This window comes from Dreissena polymorpha, chromosome 14 (assembly GCF_020536995.1).
Source record: "Dreissena polymorpha isolate Duluth1 chromosome 14, UMN_Dpol_1.0, whole genome shotgun sequence".
Classification (NCBI taxonomy): domain Eukaryota; kingdom Metazoa; phylum Mollusca; class Bivalvia; order Myida; family Dreissenidae; genus Dreissena; species Dreissena polymorpha.
This window is the reverse complement of record NC_068368.1, coordinates 57634559-57640577: the sequence shown is the minus strand read 5'-3', so window position 1 is coordinate 57640577 and position 6019 is coordinate 57634559. Positions and strand designations below refer to the sequence as shown.

The 6019-nt window shown below is 38.0% G+C and overlaps 1 long non-coding RNA gene across 1 annotated transcript; it reads left to right on the top strand.

Moving 5' to 3' along the window:
• The first annotated feature begins 957 nt into the window (after window positions 1–957).
• On the top strand, window positions 958–5226 carry LOC127857761 (uncharacterized). Its single transcript, XR_008038620.1, has 3 exons — window positions 958–1093; window positions 2550–4062; window positions 4363–5226. It is a non-coding gene; the product is annotated as an uncharacterized LOC127857761 (long non-coding RNA).
• The last annotated feature ends 793 nt before the right edge of the window (window positions 5227–6019 follow it).

Sequence of the window (6019 nt, the reverse complement as noted above, 5' to 3'; positions counted from 1 at the left end):
CACAAAAAACGAACATGAGAAGGATTTTATTGAGAAATTTCGTTTCAAGTTGATTTTGTATATAGTTGAGTTGTTCTTCAAATGTTTTCCAAAATTTTTCAACATTAAGTTACCAAGAATGGATTGATACTAGCAGAGAGAGCGTTTGTATAGAATATTTGAGTCACACAGAATTCTTTGTTTACAAAAGCAATGGGTGGCTTTATGAAAAACCACGAGTAAAGCGAAACCGAAAGAATACCGGGTTATAGTATACACAGTCAATAAGCTATAGGTGTAAAATTATCTGTTCCCATAAGAAACACTTGATTGGATTCAAGTGAATATATTATCTGTTGAAAGAAACAGACTCTTACATAGTGGCATTCATTAACAAAATATATTTATTATAGATCATTACATCTTGGGAGCCTTCGTTTCGAGGAGGTCCTAATGGGTCCCTCTTAGTGAATGACTCTGCTGAGGTGAGAATAATCAAGAATCAGCATCGTGATAACGACCGTGATAAACCTGTCAGCTGCTTCCGTCAGAAAACAGGCCGAGACTGTAGTCAAGAACGCTGGGGGCGACATAACAAATTCGAGACATATTCTTGGTTGCTTTGAAATTCAATTAGGCTGTTTCTGGTTTGATTTACATACATTTAAATACTTTAAAAGAAGTCAATGCTTTACCCTTTATCTTTCTTTAAAAAACTTCTTCAAAACAACCAGTTTACAATATTTGCCCAGGAGGAGTCTTAAGGTGTGATTCTCTGTACAGTTTGTTCAACTCATGTTATGTAAAACTTAAAAATCACAGTTGTGATCAAATTATTATCAAACTTGCACAGTGTCTTTATATCAGTGAGGACTCGGGTCCTATTATGAATGATAAAACCTACCTCCATTAAGAATAATTCTCACTTGTCCTAGCCAATATTTAGTTCTTTATTTTGTGCATGTCTTTTATAGGAGGTGTCATTCAAATTGACTTTTGGAGAATTCTCCTGAGTACGCTGGAAACCTGTAGCAGGAATGAAGAGAGACATATCCAATCCAAGAGAATCCGATCCTTTTGACGACAGATGGGTCATCAAAATGGTCTTTAAAAAGTATGTGGAGTTCTTTGAAGAAGGCCGAGAACTAGTTGCACTTAAGAAAATGAGTAAAGGTATGTCAAGGGTCCATAACTTAAATTCTTTATTATATTGACCATTTTATTCAATAAACAAACAAGTATCAGTTGCCCTTCTTTCATGAACCGGATAGAAAAATGCCAGAGTAGAATAGTGAAATATAAGTCTGGTGTAAGCCATGCCTACTATATTATCATTCTAAATTTTTTTGCCACAGTAAAAGATGCAAATTATAATGTTGAGTATATTCTCATTTCTCCATGTTTTTTTCACTAGTTAAGAACTTGGCTTCAATAATACATACATAAAATGTATATAATGAAGGCAAATGATTTTGAGTTTAAGATTTATATTGAAACATGTGGAACCTTTCAATGGACATGAAGTATGGCATTGACAATGAGGATAAGGCAAGGGCGGATTATCTTTAACAAAAACGAACTGAAACACCAGCTTATAATTGTATTAAGACAGGATTTTGGATCAGCAAACATTGGCTTGAACTTGGTTGTAGTATAGATGGGCTTGTTTACGACCCATCAGTTCCCATAGAAAGATCAGTATATGTACTGATAGAAATCAAATGCTAAAAATGTTCAGAAATGTGTCATCGCAAGATTTAAGTGTAGAACTCGAATCCAACATTACCAAAAAGCAAGTAAATACCTCATGTGTTCATTTCGGACTTGATGGAAAACATTATTATTGAAAAAAGTCATATGTACTACTATCAAATCGCGTTTTAACTCCTTGTGACTGGACGTGGTGTGACTTTGTACTTTGGTCACCTAAGGGATTACACGTACAAATAATAGAAAGCGACCAACAACCTAAAGTCTAAATATATATTGATTTGTCTTTTTGTTGACTTTAAGTGTACAGATAATAAACAATGGAAAACTATACTGTTTATGCCTTGTTATCAGGTGCCAGTTTGCATATTGGGAAGCCATTGTCTGCCAAAAAAATGTTACATGATTCTAATTGTGAATGTTGAATTATTCTAATTGTGAATTTTACATGAGAGCCTTCTTCCTGTTCCATCTACTGTTTTTATTAAGTTGGTAAGACACTGCAGAGCCCTTGCACTATATTGTTTAAATACAGAAAAAACATGACATTTGGGTTTGAATTATCGCAGGTGTTAATGTATTAGTATGTGCTGGTACCAATAGTGCCATGATAATTGCCATAGATCATGTTATCTTTGTATATTGATAACATCATGAGTGTTCCTGCGATAGTAAAACGTTCATGAGAGTAATTTTGGTCACCCATAATCATCAATAGGCGAGACAATATCCCTATGATATGATTAGCAAATGAGTTACTTCATGGCGGTAGGAATATAAACTTGTTAACTGTTAATATATAAAGAATTGGTTGGTTCAAGCTACAGGGTACATATATGTTATATGTTTTCCACTTACAGACATTTGTCTCCCAGCCCGATGGAAGACAACCGTACCACAGGCGGATCAGCATTGAATATCGAAAGCAATGTTCCGTTGGACCTGCTTGTAGAACTTGTTCCGGAGCACCTTAACCAACTATGGTGGAGTGGATAAGTACTTTGCAAAGCCCGGGTTTTAATGGGTGCCCAGAAAACAGTGGAGAGTCCAGCTATATTGTCCACATCCAGGCTGTGATAGGCAAGAGCTCGCCTCTGCAGGCATAAACCAAAAGGTCAGACAAGTTGTTGCTATTGATGGCTATTACAACTTGGCCTGTGACAACCAGGAATGCATGAAATGCAGACGGCGTGTTCTCAGTTGGAGTCATTCCATTTTTGTCACAGCTCGACATACGCGAAACATGCCCGTGACAGGAAGATTGTCTTACTGCTCAGAAACAGAAGACTTGGTTACAGTTGCAGTCAAATCAGAAAGAAGTTAGATGAACAACATGATGAAGCATGGTTCAATAATAATGCTCACTACCTTACAGATTGCAGTGGCTTCATTCATGCAGCACAATCTGGTTTACTGGTCAATCATACCATTTCTGATCCACCAGAAAGAGCTCCCCTTCCAAGACACAGATGGTTCATGCAAATCTACACCCAGAACGTATTTCAACGGCTAGACGAGATAATGGCTGGCATAACCTCTGTGTTTGGAAGAATTCTTAAACTGGATTCAACAAAGAAAATGGTGAAGAAGTTGGCAGGTCGCCCTGCTATAACAGCTCTTTGGTGCTCGAATGTTGGAAACGAGCATGGGCAGATCTTGACTTCAGTCATAACAAGTAGTGAAGGACATGGTCTTACCCCAATGTTGGTGGGTATCATTAACAGATACACAAAGGCAGAGATCCCTTCCCCTAGAAATCCTGTATCTTGATCGTGACTGTTGTGGTGCATCTCTCTTACAAGTGTTGAAGGCGTCAGCATGGAATGCTACATTTGTCCGTCTTGATATCTGGCATTTTATGAGGAGAATTGCCACTGGTTGTTCCACTGACTCACATGCGTTGTACTCAACTTTCATGGGGTTAATGAGCAACTGCATTTTCAATTGGGATGAAGAGGATTTCCAACGTCTTGTTAAGTCCAAGAGAAATGAGCTTGCGGCACAAGATATTCACTACAAGTCGAAAAGTGATGTGAAAACTCTTACTCACAATGAGCTAGCTTTGCACTGCCTTCGCATAACAAGGGGTGTGTCTGAGACCACAAGACTTCTCCACGAGCTCATCAAAGTCTTCAGTGGTGAAAAGAGAAGGGACAATTTAGGTGTACCCTTAATCAACAGCTCGCGGATGAAAAGCATATGGAAAGCACAACAGAAACAGATAGTCTGCATACAAGATCCCCCCTTGAATAGCACTGTACAACAAGACTGGCTCTTCAAAGAAGGGAGGGATTGAGATGCCAAACTTTAAATGTGATCATGGCTAAACATCTTTTGAAAGCTTCCATTTGAACCCGAACAGGTTTATCAAAGGTTATTCTTAATTAGTTTTCTCATAACCATACAGTAAATAAATTTTACGAGTTTTTTGTAGACTACCTTAGAATTCATATCTCATTTCATCTTTTGATTCATATGTACTATAAACCTAGCATTAATTTTGGGGTATTATCTGCCGGGAAGTCGAGGGAGTTATGTACAATTAGCGTTGCCTGTTTTTAATTCATCACCTGAATCTCCGTAACCAATCACCAGAATTCTATTAATTGTACATCTGCAGCTGAAGTTTCATTTTACCATCATAAAAGTCTTCTACTATTGATTTTCTTTCAGGTATACAAGACGTGCCAAAGACTATGACAAACATGTTGTGACCAAGGGAGTGAGGTTTGTCAACCCATCACAAACAACCAATTTGGGAATTCCGGTTGCGGTTGGAAACCAGTTCAACTTCCAACAAGGAAAGCAGAACCACGTGTTTTCCCATGTACAACAAACACTGCTGGTCTGGCAAGAATAAAGGGGCAGAAAAAACCGCCAAAGAAGCCATCTGAAAAAGTTCATTTGTTAAATAATACTGATATTATTGCTCCCAAGCAGACGTCTGATAGTGACTGGAGAAGAGATCACATATATGCTGACAGACCAGTTGTCTAATGATAATACAATGACCTTGTCTGCTCATATTGCTCCCCAGCCCATGGTTACATTTCTTGATAGGTCAACTATCCCCTACACCACTCAAAGGTACAGGAAGCGAAAGCTTGAGATGGAAAAAGAAGGAATTACGAAAAGGAAATATGACAGGAAGAAAGTACCGATTTGTAAGAGTGTGGCCGGGATCACAATGAAGTGACAGAATAAAAGGACTCCAGTAGCACTCTAACAAGTGACATGTAACCAATTCAAGTATCTTCATATTTAATGGTGTTGTGAAACCTTTGCTATTATTTTAAGAATATTTTTTTTTCGGTGTGCTATACCTGACCAATCTTTTGGAGGGAAAAGACACGGTTTTAGTTTAAAAGCAACCAAGAGAGACAGTTAAGAGTATTTGCCAGAGGCTTTGAAAACAATTCAATTCCATAAATTGATTTGATTCTACATACATCTAATTTTACTGTCAGATACTACATAATAAACTTGATAAACTGAACCGTGAATTTTGGTAGTATTATAATTATATCTAGACACAAGAACTCAACAAGGGACAAAATTGTCACAAAACCAGGTTTTCATTGTGAAAAAAAATCTGATAAAGGGAGAAAACTCAAACTGAACTTTTGAAATGAACAAACAAAATAAACCCCCTTTGTAAGTTTTTTTTTTTTTTAAAATCTATTTTTAGTCGTGGCGACCTTGACATTGGAGATATTGACGTGATTCTTTCGTGCGACACACCGTCCCATGATGGTGAACAAATGTGCCAAATGATTTTAAAATCTCACAATGAATGACATAGTTATGGCCAGGACAAGCTCATTTATGGCCATTTTTGACCTTTGAACTCAAAGTGTGACCTTGACCTTGGAGATATTGACGTAATTATTTCGCGCGACACACCGTCCAATGATGGTGAACAAATGTGCCAAATGATTTTAAAATCTGACAATGAACGACATAGTTATGGCCCGGACAAGCTTGTTCCGCCCGCCCGCCCGCCAGCCAGCCAGCCCGCCCGCATTCGCCAATCTAATAACCAGTTTTTTCCTTCGGAAAACCTGGTTAAAAAATTACCATAAAATAAACACTCAAATGCCAGTCGTTTTCAAATGATAATACCATGTCTACACATACTGCCCCTCGGCCCAAGGTTATATTTCCTGATACGGCAGATATCCCCTTAAACTTGTTCGGGAGCACATTAAGCAGCTATGGTGGCATCCTCCTCAGCCAGCCGTTGCAGTTAACAGCTTACCTGGATTGGATAGGTACTTTGCATGGCCCCTGTTTACATAGATGCCCAGAAAACAGTGGAAAGTCCAGTTAT